We start from the raw sequence: 17,418 nt of genomic DNA, 5'->3' as shown, positions 1-17,418 counted from the left end.
GTTGATCACTGGGGTCGATGTAATAGACAAATTCCTTCCCTGAAATTATTGGTCATGTGCCCAGATTTGAAACCAACTTGTAAGATTTGTAATATACTCTTTACTCTTTTACTTGTTTCAGTCATTTGACTGCGGCCATGCTGGAGCACCGCCTTTAGTCGAGCAAATCGACTCCGGGACTTATTCTTTGTAAGCCCAGTACTTATTCTATCGGTCTCTTTTGCCGAACCGCTAAGTGACGGGGACGTAAACACACCAGCATCGGTTGTCAAGCAATGCCAGGGGGACAAACACAGACACACAAACATACACACACATACACACATAAATATATATATATACATATATACGACAGGCTTCTTTCAGTTTCCGTCTACCAAATCCACTCACAAGGCATTGGTCGGCCCGGGGCTATAGCAGAAGACACTTGCCCAAGATGCCACGCAGTGGGACTGAACCCGGAACCATGTGGTTGGTTAGCAAGCTACTTACCACACACCCACTCCTTTATAAAACTAATATTTCGATATCTAACTTTGTTCTCATTCCCAAATTGCACGAAATATCATTACTTTATAGTTCAATGAATTAGTTCTCATTCCAGGTTGCGATGATGTTAAACAGATAAGCTACCCGTATATTACAATCATGTTATTCGCGAGATGAATTCATCCTAACGCTGAAAGGTTACGAAATGTCTGTTTGCTTATAGTGGTAAATTATACGACCGCGAGACGATAGATATGAAGATATGTCTCAAAGCGTGTGTTGTGTATATGTGCAAGTCAGTAATAAATTAAATGGATCTGGATATTCCTTTGTAAATATCCCTGTCCCAGCAGTACAGGGAGAAGGCCATCTCACTATTGTACGTAGCGGCTGTAGTGTAAAATTGACGAGTGTTGAACACTGACGAATATTGAGTTCCATCTCTCTAGCGTCAGCAGCTCAAACTAGGACGAGCTCCGCCATATTGACTTGCTTACTTGCTTTAGACATATTATAATTGCAATTTAGCAATCCAATGACTTATGAGGAGTCACGAAGCTCCTCACACACCACACACAAGTACATTTATATGTTTATCCTTTAAAAATGCTTGTAGCTACAAAAATTGGCCTATAACGCTTCCACCCAACTCTAACTATGACACTTGAAAACACGGATAATTATTAAGATAGGATAGCAATAAAATTTCGTTTTTTTAATAACTTTATATGAAAATCAGTCAAGCGAAAGTTTAACTCGAATGTGCCAGATATTAGAATCTTCAATGTTATGTTCAAGAAATGACTATAAAATGTCTAAGACTTGATCCCTTTGACTCAATTTCTCTGTTTCCCTCTTTCTCGCCTATCTATCTATCTATCTATCTATCTATCTATCTATCCATTTCAAGCGAAAATTCTTTCATTAACTGTGTTTATTACGAATATGCTGGTGTTCGTTTCGCATAGAAAAGGAAAATGGGTATATATGTAAAGATTTCAGTAAACTCTTTACAAAATACAGACTGATTTAATTGAAAATGCTGTCGCTTAATTAACCATTCCTCATGTGTTGTACTTTAAGTAATAAATACATAAATGAATAAATAAACAAAAACTTCAGTATTGAATTCTTGCTTATTCACGTCTGCTTCACAAAGTCCATAAATTAAAACGACTGACGTCGCAACAGGACTTGTTATGACCGAGTGGATAAGGTGTCAAGTTGGAATTGGCAGGTAAAACATCGGGCAAAATACTTAGCGGCATATCATCCGTCTCGAGTTTATCCGTTCTGAGTTCAAATTCCGCCGAGGTCAACTTCGCTCTTCATCTTTTTGAGGTTGATAAAATAAGTACCAGTTGAGCACAGATGCTAATGTAATAGGCTTACCCCTCCCTCAAAATTGCTGGCCTTGTGCCAAAATTTGAAACCAATTTTGTAGTTGCTTAGCTGCAACTAAAACCAAATTGAGATTGCATGGTTTATGATTAGAGGCGATCTTCAAGGGATGTTCACAAGGAAACAATACGGGATACTGTATACGGTCGTTTGATTGTTCTAGTAATAGTAGTGAAAACTCACTAAAATTACGCAGTGCATTTCAAATTAGATCTCCAGTTTCCAGATGATGCGTCAAATTTACATAATTTGGTTTCGTATTCTCCTCCGGACGAGGAGATAACCAATAGCTGTCCTTGTAACTAGAAAAAAAATTACTTCGTATCTTCGTGTAGAGCTGCGCATTTAGGAAGCTCGCTTTGTAACAGTGTGATTTCTGGTCCAGTCTCACTGCGCAGCACCTTCGGTAAGTGTGTTCTACAACAGAGTCGAGTCCACCAGTGCCTTGCGAGTGAATTTGGTGGGCAGAAGCTGTGTAGGAGCTCGTCGTAAAAGAATGTGGAGATAGCAGAAGTGGAATATGCAACAACACTCAACAACAACAACAGCAACAACAAAAACAACAACAACAACAACAACAACAACAACAACAACAACAACACTCAACAACAACAACAACAACAACAGCAACAACAACAACAACAACAACAACAGCAACAGCAACAACAACAACAACAACAACAACAACAACACAACAGCAACAACAACAACTTCAGCAACAACTTTAAATACTTAGAAAGTGGTTCCCACATAAAATTCAAGAGCGGATTCTCGTCCATAGTAAATGCAGATATTAACTACAAGACGCAGAATCTCTGCATTACTTGCCCCAACTGCAAGGAAAACTACATTAGCGAAACAAACAAATCCCTCTGCCAACGTGCAAGAAACCACAGAAAACAGATCCGACAGGAGGAATTACGCAAAATTCCGGTGAGCAAGCATCTAGAAATATGCGGTGAAGGAAAGTTCAAAATCTTTATTTTACAAATGTTCAAGAGATGACCCAAAATTTCGAAAAGCAATGGAACTTCATCAAAAACTTTTCTTCAAAATTATACGTTTGAAAGAGGAGGACTACATTCTTCTTCTTCTTCTTCTTCTTCTTCTTCTTCTTCTCTCTTTTCTTCTTCTTCTCTTTTCTTCTTCTTCTTCTTCTCTTCTTCTTCTTTCTTCTTCTTCTCCTCCTCCTCCTCCTCCTTCTTCTTCTTCTTCTCTTCTTCTTCTTCTCTTCTTCTCTTCTTCTTCTTCTTCTTCTTCTTCTTATTATTATTATTATTATTATATATTTAATAGCAATGATGATGAATGAAGAGAAAACATTTATATTACACTGTTATTGTTGTTCCTGAATGTAGCTCCAAAGTTAATATCACATATATATATATGTATGTGTGTGTTGTGTATATATATATATATATATATATTTATATATATATATATATCTATATATACATGTTTATAGATTAAATAAGGGTAGAAATTGATATCAATCAATTAACATCAATTTAAACCAGTGATCTAGCATATTCAAAAAATTCGAAGATTTAAAAATTATATTACAATTAATAAGAGGAGTGATCATTAAAGTGGATTCCTTTATGCTAAATATAGATCTGAAATCGCCTTACCACGAAGAGTGTGTTCTCAAGAAAAAATCTCAGCAAACGGTGGTGATCCCAAAAGGAAGGCGCGCGTGCGTGTGTATAAGAGAGTTTGTATGTACGTGAGGTAGAGGGCTGGTGATCTTGACGTGTGCGTGTGTGTGTGTAGGTGTGAAAATGTGGGTCTAGGAAGTTGTCAGTGCTGATGTGCGCGTGGTGTGTTCTGATGTGATGTGTTGCGTGGTATGGTGGTGTAAGGTGTAGTGATGTGTGGTTTGAGGGTGTTGGGAGGTGGAGGAGGCGAGAGTGGAGAAAGCAAGGGTGGGGTGTGGGTGAGGATGAGGGTGGGGGTAGAGGTGGGACATGTGGGTAGGTGGACGGTGGGGTGGAGGTGGGGGTATGTGGGAGTGGGTGTAAGAGATGAGGTGGGTGTGATGGGGAAGGATAGAGAAAGTAGGGGTGGAATGTGTAGGGGTGGAGTGGCTTACGAGGGAGGGATGATGATGAGGGAGGAAGGAGAAGGTGGGTAGGAGTGAAGAGAAGATGTAGGAGTCTGAGCAAGAGAGGAGACGTGGGTGGGAGAAAATAGATGAGGTGGAGAGAGGCGAGGGGATGAGGTTAGATGAAAAGGGGAGGAGAGTTGAGCCCATGTGACGCAAAGGCGCGAAGAGAGAAGATTGATCACTGTTCAGGGCTCAAACGGGAGTCCAGATGGCCCCTGTGCAAAGGCGATCTGAACACGAACAGGTGTTGCAAAGAGTGCCCGTAAAGCGGAAATGGCGCGAGACCGGGGTATCATTGCCGAGTCGGATATATATAATATATATATATATATATATATATATATATATGTATGTATATAACATTGGGATTTGGGCAAATGTTCTTATATAACTTACAATACCTGAGAAGTAATTCGTGATTCTGATTTTATTTCCCTAATTTATGAATATTGTACTAATATTTAATGTTTGTTCATGCAAAACATGGAATTACACAGAATGTGGGACCTGGCTATACATTGTAAAAGAATATACATTGTAAAAGAATATACCTATTAACATATTTGTACATAAACAGATTTTCTCACGAGAGCTGGTGATCTCACAAGAGCAAGGTGTCAATTGAAGGAAGTAGGATGGAAGAAATAAAGAAGGAGAGAGGGTGCGGCCATCACTGAAAAAAAGAAGAGTTCAAGTTTCATTCAAAGTCCTATGAGTTATTCTCCTAGGACTTGAAACTTGAACTCTTTCTTCTATATATATATATATATATTATATATAGATATATATCTATTATATATATATATAATAATATATATATATATATATATATATTATATATATATATATATTATATATATATATATTATATATATATATATATATATAAATATATATATATATATATAATTAAGTAAGCCAATTTTAGAGGGCATTTGAATCTGAAGCATCAAGCATTTGATAGCCACAATGATACTGAAAAAGGCGGAATGGTAGAATCGTTAGAGAATCAAATAAAATGCAGTATTTTTTCAAGCAATTAAATCTGTGAATTGAAGATCCGCCGAAGTCAGTTTTACATTTTAGCTTTTCGGGGTCGATAAAGTACCAGTGAAATATGGGAACGATCTAACCGAATAACTTTCCACCCTGATTTTTAAATTTTAGTCCCCATACCTACATAAGAAATAATTATAGTAGTCATGAAAATCACGATTAGGTCAAGTAGGATTTGAACTTTGAACACTGAAGGAGAAGAGCACAGCCCACAAAGCATTTTTGCGGAGCTTTATTATTTATGCAACTCCCTCTACAGTAATTTTTGTTGGATAAGGCGAAAACTCTGATAATAATCAGGGCCCAAATTTTAGCGGGGAGGTGTAGTATATTAAATCGACTCAAGTACATTATTTAATAGATGATAGACGTTAAAGACAATCATAGCAGGATTTAGACTCAGAATGAGATGACTGGCCACGGTTGTTTGGGCGCTGGCAATTTGGTATGGCTGATTGGACACTGAATTTGTCTTGGCAGTGGCTTTTTGAACGAATGTATTTTTTGGCACTGGAGGCGAACGTACACACACATACAAACAGACACACGCGCGTGTGTACACAGACATGCACGCACACTCACACGCAGAGACACGCGAACACACACACCACATGTGAACGTTCCCGGGGAAACATGCACATAAATAGATTAGAAAGAACTTCATTGTGCTTCTTTGTTATCAATAGTATTTCTGATATTTACGAGTTTCGGTACATGACCTCTCATATCACTTGTCAGTCACGTTGCAGATCTGCAAGACTTGAAGTATAGGTGACAGCTGAAAGCAATTAATGTGCGCTTCCATTGCCATAAAACTTTCAGTAAATTAAATGACAAACAAGGTCACCATAAAGAGACATTTCTATGTTATTGAATTACAGAGATAAATGTTGAACAACACGAGGACCACGTTCTGAATCTTCGTAATTAACGTTTAGTGCCAGGCCAGAGTGGGATGGCCAGTAATCAAATGAACCTGCAGGTTTTACACCAGTGTGTCCCTCTCCTAGAAGGATTCTGTAACAACAGCTAGGGTTCTTTCATCTCAGTCGTTTATGCTAATTGGCTCAGAGCTGAGACCCAGGCAGGTGCTACTACTCCAGGTCAGGGTTGACCCGGGAACGATAGTGGCTAAGAGGTGTTTCTACACTTCTCAAATCCCTGGCACTCTCCAAACCATGGTCATACAAATGGAAGCAATTTAAAGTCACATCCAGGAAACGTAAAGAGAAATATACGTATATAAACAGAGAGGTAGAGAGAGAGAGAGAGACAGAGAGAGAGAGAGAGAGAGACAGACAGACAGACAGACAGACACGAAGCAGAAAGAGAGAGAGAGAGAGAGAGAGAGAGAGAGAGAGAGAGAGAGAGAGAGAGAGAGAGAGAGAGAGAGAAGAGGGAAGAGAGGGAAGGTTGTGTTTGCAGCAATCGGAGTAACATAATACTCCTAAGTGTTTCTTTCGCCGAAATTTAAATTCAGTGTCACATCTATGTTGTCAAGAATCTAAAGAAATCCGCCGAGGGAAAAAATTTTTCATTTACCCGTTCACTTACTACAATGCACATAAAGTAAAGCAGAACGTTAAACGAAGTTTAGTTGTCGATTAGTTTGGTGTGATTACAAGTTGATTGTCGACTAAAGTAAAAGCAAAATTTTCATGGTGTCAAAGTGGTCCCAAGAAAAAAAAAAGCCTAATGTCAAATAAGTCAGCGTCGAATCAGCGATGCCAAAGAGGCGGACCAAAACGGCTGTGCCAAAGCTGTTATATCCTTCTATTCCGTAATTTTGTATATCAGTTTACATATTCTTGGAATTGGAATTAAAGATTTGGTTGTTATCCCTAGCAACTGATAGTCAGATGGAGTCATCGAGGTCGCCATTTTAGCTCGTAGCTAGCAGCTGCAGCAACAGTAGTAGTAGTAGTAGTAGTAGTAGTAGTAGTAGGTCTTGTTATCAATTCTATAAGAATACCTTGTACGAGGGTCGGCCGAAAAGTTCATAGGCTGTTCAAGATATTCTCATGTAATGTGACCAAATGAAGATTACTTTCTAGCATAGTCCCCCTTGCAGTCCACACACGTCTTCTATCGGTGATGCCGCTCTTGGGTCCCATTGGAGAAGAAGCTTTAATCAGGTTGGTCAAAAAAGTCATCGAGTTGCTGTGTGGTAAGTAGCTTGTCTACCAACCACATGGTTCCGGATTCAGTCCCACTGCGTGGCACCTTGGGTAAGTGTCTGGGTAAGTGTCTTCTACTATAGCCTCGGGCCGACCAAAGCCTTGTGAGTGGATTTGGTAGACGGAAACTGAAAGAAGCCCGCCCCCTATATTATGTATATATATATATATATATATATATTATATATATAATATATATATATATATATATATATATATATATATACACATATATACACATATATATGTATATATGCGTGTGTGTGTTTGTGTGTCTGTGTTTGTCCCCTAGCATTGCTTGACAACCGATGTGGTGTGTTTATGCCCCGTCACTTAGCGGTTCGGCAAAAGAGGGGACCGAGATAAGTACTGGGCTTACAAAGAATAAGTCCCGGGGTCGAGTTGTTCGATTAAAGGCGGTGCTCCAGCATGGCCGCAGTCAAATGACTGAAACAAGTAAAAGAGTAACAGCAGATATGACGCCATCACATCTGCAATACTGGTTCCCAGCCGAGTGTTCTTTAATGTTGGGGAACAGCTGATAGTCAGATGGAGCCAAATCAGGAGAATAAGAAAGCCGAGCAACCACTTCAAAGCCAAAGTTGTGCAAGGCTGCCATTGAAACCAAGAACTCGTGTGCTGGAGCAATTGTCCAGATGAAACAAGCCAACCTTCGTCAGTTTTCATGAGCGTCCGGTCTCGATAAAATTTTGTAACTGCCTCAGCAAGTTGGCATAGTGCTCTACACAAAGTCCTTCCCTGAGGACACATTTCGCTTTTTGCCGAAAAGTCCCGACCTAGCACCATCGAGGTGCTTGAGTGTGGAATTGAGCCTGGTCGGATGACGGCGGGGCGGGGGGAAATTAAGAAGCTTAGTGCCTCGTATTGTGTATCGACATTAAAGTAAGAGGTTTAATGCCTCGGTCTTTTGTTTTGTTTCGTATTTGAGTTTATTGGTTGTAAGAGGCTCAGAGCCTCAATTGAGAATGAACTATGGAACTAAAGTAAGATGTTTAATATCTCGTATTGTTTTTACTATATAAAAAAAGAAAGAATAATGTTTTAGAGAAGCAAAAAATCGGCGGGCGTTTTTGTCTTCTCCCATCAATATCATCCTTTTTCATCATTCATTTCATCAATGTTTTTGTCCAGCCCGCAAGCTACTCTGTGTTATGCGTATATAGTACTCTTCACTGATGCTGTGACCCCTTTCAAGATAGTCAATAAATACAATACCTTTTGCATCCACCAAAACCGAAGCCATCAACTTGCTTGCAGATGGAACGACCATAGTCTTCTTTGGAGCAGAAGAAGAGGGATATTTCCCCTGCATGGATTGGTCTCTTTGTCTCTGGATCAAAGTGATAAACCCAACACACATCCTGGCTTAGGAAACATTCATGGAAAGCAGGTGGATATGTCTGAAACAATGTCATATTTTTCCATGATATGATCAGTCTGGTGCGCTTTTGAGATCTGGTGTCAGAAAACATGGCGCCCACTGAGTAAAAACCTGCCAAATCCATTATGTAGAACTAGCAGTATCGCCCGGCGTTGCTCGGGTTTGTAAGGGAAATAACTATATAAGCATTTTTAGAGATGTAAAGTATAATAGCCATCTCAATATGGCTAACCACAAAGGAGGGGGTGTTACTGTAGCTTTTTACGTTCTGAGATTAATAATACATTTTTAGAGAGTTACTTCCCTTATATATGCAAAAAATGCAATTAAAAATGGGGAAAAATTGATGGTAAATTTTTTTTAAATCGTAGACTCATCGTAGACGCGCGCTAATACATAGAAGGGCTCGATATGAATCACGACTGTAAGATACCCGGTTTTGGTTAAACTGCACCGCAAAATGTGGCAGTAGTTAGGAATCTAAATCGTAGGAGACAGACAGCACACAACCTCACTTTTATATATAAAGATATTCTCAACTTTCTCATGGGATATGCTAATAGCATTGTCTTTTTGATTCATAGTCAGTCGCTTGTTATCCATCAATATGTGGTGAACACGATCAAGGTTTTCTTTGGTGGCAGTTGCAGTATGTCCAGACTTCAAGTCATCTTCAAGACTCTCCCTTCTCCTAAGTTCAGCTTCCCACTTTTGCAGTGTTGATAAAGCTGGAGCGTCATCTCTTAATGTAGCAATCATATCAACATGAATGCCGTTGGCGGCTAAAACATTTTTCTGCAGGTACTTAATAACACTACACGACCAAATCATGTCTGTTTTCAGTTACTGTTTTCAAGTTACTTTTGGAGTCTTCTTTCAACAGTCAGATGTCAGTTAATTTGGAAAAACACAACGCGACTATTCTATAAGAAGCGTTGACATTGATGCATGCAAGGTTCACAGCTTTGGCATCACTCCATAGTCAGCCCGCGTCTCAGCCCACCCTCATATAATACCTTATATAATAGGTTTTGTATAACCAGTTTTGTTTAGTTGTGTTCCCACCATATATCAGGACTGAAAAAAGATCTCGTCCTCATTTTTAGATATGACAGCAAATTGTAGAGGATTATTTACTTGATACAGGCCTTGTTTAGCAACTAGGTTCTAGTCATGAACAACCTAAACGTGTCTCCACACCTTTTTTTTCTTTTGATTTAAGAGAGATTTGACAACAAGTTTTAAGTCGAGAGACCACATAGATAACATCTTTTTGATCTCATTGTGTAACTGTGATTTGTTACACACACACACACACACACACACACTCTCTCTCTCATACACGCGCACACACACATAGACATACACAGACACACACACATAAGCATACATACAAACATATTTATACACATACACATACGCAGCCAAACTTGGCCTGCAGCTTAAGCAACAGCCGTCGTTTGCGCCCAGGTCAGCTTTGCAAAAACTGGCGTGTAATAATACGTCTGATTATAATCGAAGTCATTCCAGGTATGATCACCCTGTCAATTTTTTCTTCAGTTAATATCTGTCTGGGACAATATTATAAAATTTTCTTTTTGAAGATATCAGAGTGTGATTTAAGGAATATTTGCCTGCTCTTTCTTACAGGGTTGTCGAATCATATAGAACAGCTATACAACAGCAGTATATTGTTAATACAAAGGCAGTGAATTCGTTAAATTTAAAGAACGACGGATAGACTGTTTTGCGGTGTTCATTCCGATTCTTTATCCTGAGCCTAAATTCTGCTCAGATCAACTTTATCTTTCTTCTTTTCAAGGGTAGCTAAATAAAGAACCAGCCTAGAAGCGATGGAGCGAAGACGCGTGGCCTAGAGGTTAAAATTCTGCGCTCACGATCAAAAGATCCGGTTTCGATTCCTGGTGCGGGTGGTGCGTTGTGTTCTTACGCAAAACACTTCATTTCACGTTGCTCTAGTTCACTCAGCGATCTGGCATCTCCTTCTAGAGGATGGGGAGTGTAGTGATCTCAGTCTCTTATACGCCATAGAAACCGGATTAAGCTCCGTTCTAATGCGTCTTAGGGGTCATGGCGGACACAAAAGCGGTGGATTAGCAGAACCGTTCCAACATTGGATAGGGTTCCTTGTGAATGGTCTAGATTTGAAGGCTTTTGGATCTAGTTTAATTGATTCACAAAATCAGCCTCCTTTAATTTTGCTCAGATTGCTTTCAATTTTGGTGTATCGATGCAACTCTGAATTTTGATTACGATCTACAAATTACTTTATCTTGTAAATTAAAGAGTCTGATGTTATTTCGAATTAAATTTGGGAAATTTGGGTAATTTTAGCCAATCAGCAGACAGCGAGGCATTAACGGCTTGTTACATGACAACCGCACGTTGTGTTTCGCTTCACCCGCGTCTGTGCTGCACGTGTGTGTGTGTGTGTGTGCATGTATACACGTGTGTGTATGTGTGCATGTATGTATGGGTGTTGTGTGTAAGGAGGTATATGGTATATGTGCGTTCATGTGTGTGTATACGTGCGTGTGTGTGCGTGTGTGTACATGCGTGTGTATATATATATCTATGTGTGTTGTGTGTGTGTGGGTATATATGTGCGTTAATGTGTGTGTATGTGTGCTTTCTTGTATGTGTGTTTATGTGTGTGCATGTATGTATATTGTGTGTGTGGGTGTATATGTGTGTTCATGTGTGTGTATGTGTGTATGTGTGTGTGCATATGTGTGTGTGCATATGTGTGTACATGTATGTATGGTGTGTGTGTGTGTGTGTGTGTATTTTGTGTGTGGGATCTCGTTAAATCGATTCACATGCACATATAAACATATATGAATACATACATCCACATGCACTTATATATTAACGATGTACATTACAGGTATACATAATACTGAAATAGGCATGAAGTAAATAAGGTAACTGGTCATTTCACAGACGCTAAACTATAAATTTCACAGAGTACAACCTTAAAGTTGACACCGCTCTCTCACTATTAGCTAAAATTCCACAGTTTTTACGATTTTTAAACCTCTGTAAATTTACATTATTTACAATTAATGAATATTTGTCCTCATCTTGTTTGTTATTAACACAACGTTTCGGCTGATATACCCTCTAGCCTTCATCAGGTGTCTTAGGGAAATTTTGAACCTGGGTTCTCATTCCTAAGGTATTTTTCGATGTTGTTGTTGTTGTTGTTGTTGTTATTATTATTATTATTATTATTATTATTATTATTATTATTATTATTATTATTATTATTATTCAGGTCACTGCCCGGAATCGAACTCGGAATCTTGGGGTTTGTAGCCCGCGCTCTTAACTACAAGATGAGGACAAATTTCCGTCAATTGTAAATAATGTAAATAATGTACATAATTCCTCATCTCTTAAATATAGAACTCCGTAATTTTTTTCGCAATTTTTTTTCTCTCCACAAGATCTGGGATTCACAGCATTAAGAGCGGAAAACTACATCAATATAACCGATTTTCAGATTTTTTTACTTCCTTTAAAAACATGCATATTCTGTGAATCATTTTTAACTAGGTCTAAGCTTTTCATCATAACTTACTAATATCAAAAACCTATTTGGGAATAAACAAGAACTAAAGAAGTCTAAGGCGGCGAGCTGGCAGAAACGTTAGCATGCCGGGCGGAATGCTTTGTGGTATTTCGTCCGCCGCTGCGTGCTGAGTTCAAATTCCGCCGAGGTCGACTTTGCCTTTCATCCTTTCGGGGTCGATAAATTAAGTACCAGTTACACACTGGGGTCGATGTAATCGACTTAATCGTTTGTCTGTCCTTGTTTGTCCCCTCTGTGTTTAGCCCCTTGTGGGTAATAAAGAAATAAGAACTAAAGAAGTCTCTATAGTAACCTGCTAGAAATAGCAACCAACGCTCACGTAAATCATACGCTACCATTTCATTGCCGGAAAATACATTAGGATTGTACATATATTCGTACAGTGGAATTTAAACCTTGAACTAGGCGACAAATAAACAATATTTAGAAATCCTTTTATTTCATTCGTATATTGTAATCGTATCATTTGACATGAAACCTGATATGCGCATTACTCACAGGATATGTATAAAGCAAAATATTTATATTGTTATATTTTGGGATGGTCACTTTTGTTTCGTTGCCAGATAAAACACATGCACGATACAATCATCCTTCAAAAGCTTTATTACTATTATTCTTATTTTGGCGTCTTTGATCTGAAATCTTTAGTCACACCTCCCGTGAACATTCTAATGGACTAAACTGAACAGGAGAGACACGTGGGATGAAGAATTACTGAAGAGATCACAGGGCGTGTGACGAAATATTTCAGTCAAAGGTGGTTGGGGACAGTGACACAAACACACACACACACACACACACACACGCACATATATTCAAAATTTAAATAAATTATCTTAAAAAGAAAGCAACAATGGTAAAGTGGCCAGCAAACATAATCCAGATATGCAATCTTTATATATATAAAACTGAGAATGTGTGTCTGTCTGTCTGTCTGTCTGTGTGTTTCCCTAAAACTTGAGAACTACACAACCAATTTCATTCAAATATTACACATGCCTTACTTAGGGTCCGGGGAGTGTCATCGGCAAAATCTTTTTAAAAACTTTTTGCTTAGGGCGAGCCCACAGCAATATCATATCTTCTCCACTACGATTTCCTAAAACTTGAGAACTACACAACCAATTTCATTCAAATTTTACACATGCCTTACTTAGGGTCCATGTAGTTTCATGGGCAAAAAATGTTCAACTTCTTGCCTAGAGTGAGCCCATAGCAATATCATATCTTCTCCACTATTTCAGTATTACGTGTTAAAAGTGAAACAAAAACATTTCTCTATTTTATGTCAGATACTTTCACTTAGTATATGTAGTAAGTAATAATTAAAATCAAACTAAAGTATAATATAATCGTAACATAACAAAAGTAAAAATAGCAATTGGTATAAAATTACATTAATGACTTGAACTTGAATAAGTGGTTTCACATGAATGGGAATAAATTAAAAATAAAATTAGCGTGCAGAAATGGAATAGTCCAGATGGATAATAAAAAATTAAATTAAAGAAAAGACTATTGTCTATAAAGTATATAATGTAGAGAAAAAAGAAGATTTGAACATATGGAGGAAAGCACCTTCGAAAAGTGTCTTGCTGCGACTATGAAAGATATCTAATCAGAGGCGGTAAATTCGCCACAATAGAAGCAAGGTTCGAGTCAACGGAGCGTGCAAGGGAGTACTCGACTCGAACTTGCAAAGTGGAAATATTTTATTTTTACCTTTATATCTGGGACGTAGGACGTCCCGGAAAAAAATTAAAATGCACCCCCACCACCCGAAGTAGAGGTAGGCTGGATTGTAGCCACACTTCTATACAAGAGGGAGGACAAGATACAATTGATCGAAATTACAAGAGACGGGCTAACAATTCCAGTCTTTTATATATTTTGAGTATTGTTATCACTAGCGATATCAAGATATAACTTTGTATTTTGCATTTTATGTGTAGATGTATATATATAGATGTACATGTAATATGTACACATATATATACACATATATACATGCACTAGCACTATGACCCGGCAATGACGGGTCTTTAATGCTAGTATATATATATATATATATATATATATATATATATATATGGAGTAGACGAAACAGGGACAACTGAAGAAGGGAAATATTCCTTGTGTCGTATGTCTTGTACTCTGTTTTTTTCGTTGTTTGAAAAAAAGTTCGTTTCCATGTTTTTGTTTTTGTTTTCGTCTCTCATTGTGTTCAACGTTTTTTTTATGTCCTGTACCCATATATGCATGTATATATACATATAGATGTAGGTATGTACATATATGTAGATATGCATATATTTATATATTATTTATATTATTACATGATCCAACGCCACGCATCCTTTTCCAAGTAAGTTTTTCTCTCTCTCTCTCTCCCTCTCTCTCTCTCCCTCTCTCTCTCTCTCTCTCTATATATATATATATATATATATATATATGTGTGTGTGTGTGTGTGTGTGTGTGTGTGTGTGTGTGTATTAAAAGTCGGGCTAAAATATGCATCTGTTTGCTTGAAAGAAGAATAAAATTCTCTCAAACCACGTATCTCTCATTCTGTGTAAAGCCACACGGAGATGTAGTAAATACATTTAGAAAAACGTTTTTCCATTTTGTAATCTACTCCCGTTTGTAGATTTACATTGTATGTATATATATATATATATATATATGTATATATATATATATATATATATATATGTATATATATATATATATAATATATATATATATATATATATATATATATATATATATATATATATATATATATATATATATATGGCGGTGCCCCAGCATAGCCACAGCTCATTAGCTGAAACTGGAAAATCAAAATCAAAATCAAAATATATACATATATATGTGTATGTAAATATTTGCGTTATATATATGCGTATGTGTGTGTGAGTGTGTTTTTGTGTCATTGTTCCCGACCACCGCTTGTCTAAGGTACAGGTGTGTTTACGTCCCCATAAATTTGCGGTTCGGCAAATTATCCTCGACAGACTAAGTGCTAGGCTTAAAAACACTAAGTACTGGGGTCGTCTCGTTCGGCTAAAATTCTATAAGGCACTGCCCCAGCATGACCTCAATCTAATGACTGAAACTGGTATAAGATTAAAGATTAATCTGTAGCTAGTGAGAAATGTCTTTTCAAAATGTTCACGCTACAAAAATATGACTAGTCATGTACCCATTGTTAATTCTCGACTATAATATAAATATTCTTTGTTCTGCAAGATTCTTGGTATGAAATCATGTGTTGAAACTGATACTGTTATATTTCGGGATGGTAATAGAAATATTTTTTTCTTTTTTTGCCATATATATATATATATATATATATATATATATATATATATGTATGTATCAAATGAAGTAATTGAAAAACAGGACGCAAAGGATTTTGCGGTACATATGTTTCGGGCTTTATTGAACAACTTATTCTTATATCAAGCGTAATTGATATAACAGATAGATCAAAAGCCTTCTTCAGCCGCGTACAATTGCCACACCAAAGACTTGTATCACATTATAACAGGCTTGAGAAAAAGTTTGAGAAAAAACCGAGTTTCATTGGGAAAGTAAATCCTCATAAGCGTACATGGTATTGCTAGACTCCAAAACAAATTGTCCATACCGTTTTTACACTCACACACACATACCTACATACACTCTCATACATACATACACACACAGAAACGTGCGCGTGTACACATACACACATACACGCACATATATATGTATCTATATACACACAGCTTCTTTCAGTTTTCGTCAACCAAAACCTCTCACAAGGCTTTGGTGTGCCCTAGACTTGCCCAAGGTGCTCTATTATAAGTCGCACACAGTGGGACTGAACCCGGAACCATTTGGTTGGGAAGCAATCTTCTTAACAAACAGATTGACCACACATATTTTCTCGAAAATTTGTACTCATTATATGGCTTGGCATAAGTTAAAATTTTATAGAGAATGGCAATATATGCGGTAGAAAAATCACAATGAGGCAATTATTTAACGTTTTGTAGAATGGATGGAAGCACTTCGTCGATTACGACGATGAGGGTTCCGGTTGATCCGAATCAACGGAACAGCCTGCTCGTGAAATTAACGTGTAAGTGGCTGAGCACTCCACAGACACGTGCACCCTTAACGTAGTTCTCGGGGATATTCAGCGTGACACAAAGAGTGACAAGGCTGGCCCCTTGAAATACAGGTACAACAGAAACAGGAAGTAAGAGTGAGAGAAAGTTGTGGTGAAAGGGTGCAGCAGGGATCACCACCATCCCCTGCCGGAGCCTCGTGGAGCTTTTAGGTGTTTTCGCTCAATAAACACTCAGAACGCCCGGTCTGGGAATCGAAACCGCGATCCTATGACCGCGAGTCCGCTGCCCTAACCACTGGGCCATTGCGCCTCCGTTTTGTAGAAAATAACTACGAGGTTGTATTAATTTTTACAAGTTCATCGTTTGTGGTAAACTATTAATTTTGTTTCCCAGGTTGTGGGATTCACAGATTAATGGCTAAGAAAGATTTTCTTTCTGTCATGCATATAGCATGGAAAAAGATTAGCATGATTAGGTTGACATATCCTATATAATATTTTTGAGAATAGAAGCTTTAATGTTAATCCAATAATTATTTGGTTTATGGAAATAACTAATTAGAAGCCAACATAGGGAACCAGTAAACAAACCTTGAAGTAATAGAAATAACCTTCAAATCACCCTCAAATCCCACCATATTGTCTTAAGAAAGGTAGAAGATATTGGATAAATGTTTTTTTGCTTGTATAAAAAGATTAAATGGCTACGTTTGGTAGAACTTTGAAGTTAGGTCCACTTTATAATGGGTCACCCGAGTCTAAAGGGCAGTAATTCCTAATAAGCTACCTAGTTATCTCACTAACTAACTGAATGAGAGAGAGAGAGAGAGAGAGAGGAAACTTCTATACGATTGCTTGACTCATAAAAAGTAACAGCTAATTTCTCTCAGACCATAGTACACCGTCTTTAAAGATGGTATGACACATTAGACAATGCAGTCTTAGATATATAAAAGAAACAAACAAACAAAAACAAAAAACAAAAGCGAAATACTTATACCTGGAACATTTATGCTCAGTCAAGGTGGACCAGGGTCTAGACATCAG

The 17,418-nt window shown here is 37.7% G+C and overlaps 1 protein-coding gene across 1 annotated transcript in view; it reads left to right on the top strand.

The window, feature by feature from the left end:
* Window positions 1–17,418, top strand: part of LOC115215160 (DBH-like monooxygenase protein 1 homolog) — a 116,852-nt gene that overhangs the window by 36,070 nt on the left and 63,364 nt on the right. The gene's annotated exons all lie outside the window — the stretch shown is intronic.

This window comes from Octopus sinensis, linkage group LG8, assembly GCF_006345805.1.
Source record: "Octopus sinensis linkage group LG8, ASM634580v1, whole genome shotgun sequence".
Classification (NCBI taxonomy): Eukaryota; Metazoa; Mollusca; class Cephalopoda; order Octopoda; family Octopodidae; genus Octopus; species Octopus sinensis.
This window is presented reverse-complemented; position numbering and strand designations above follow the sequence as displayed.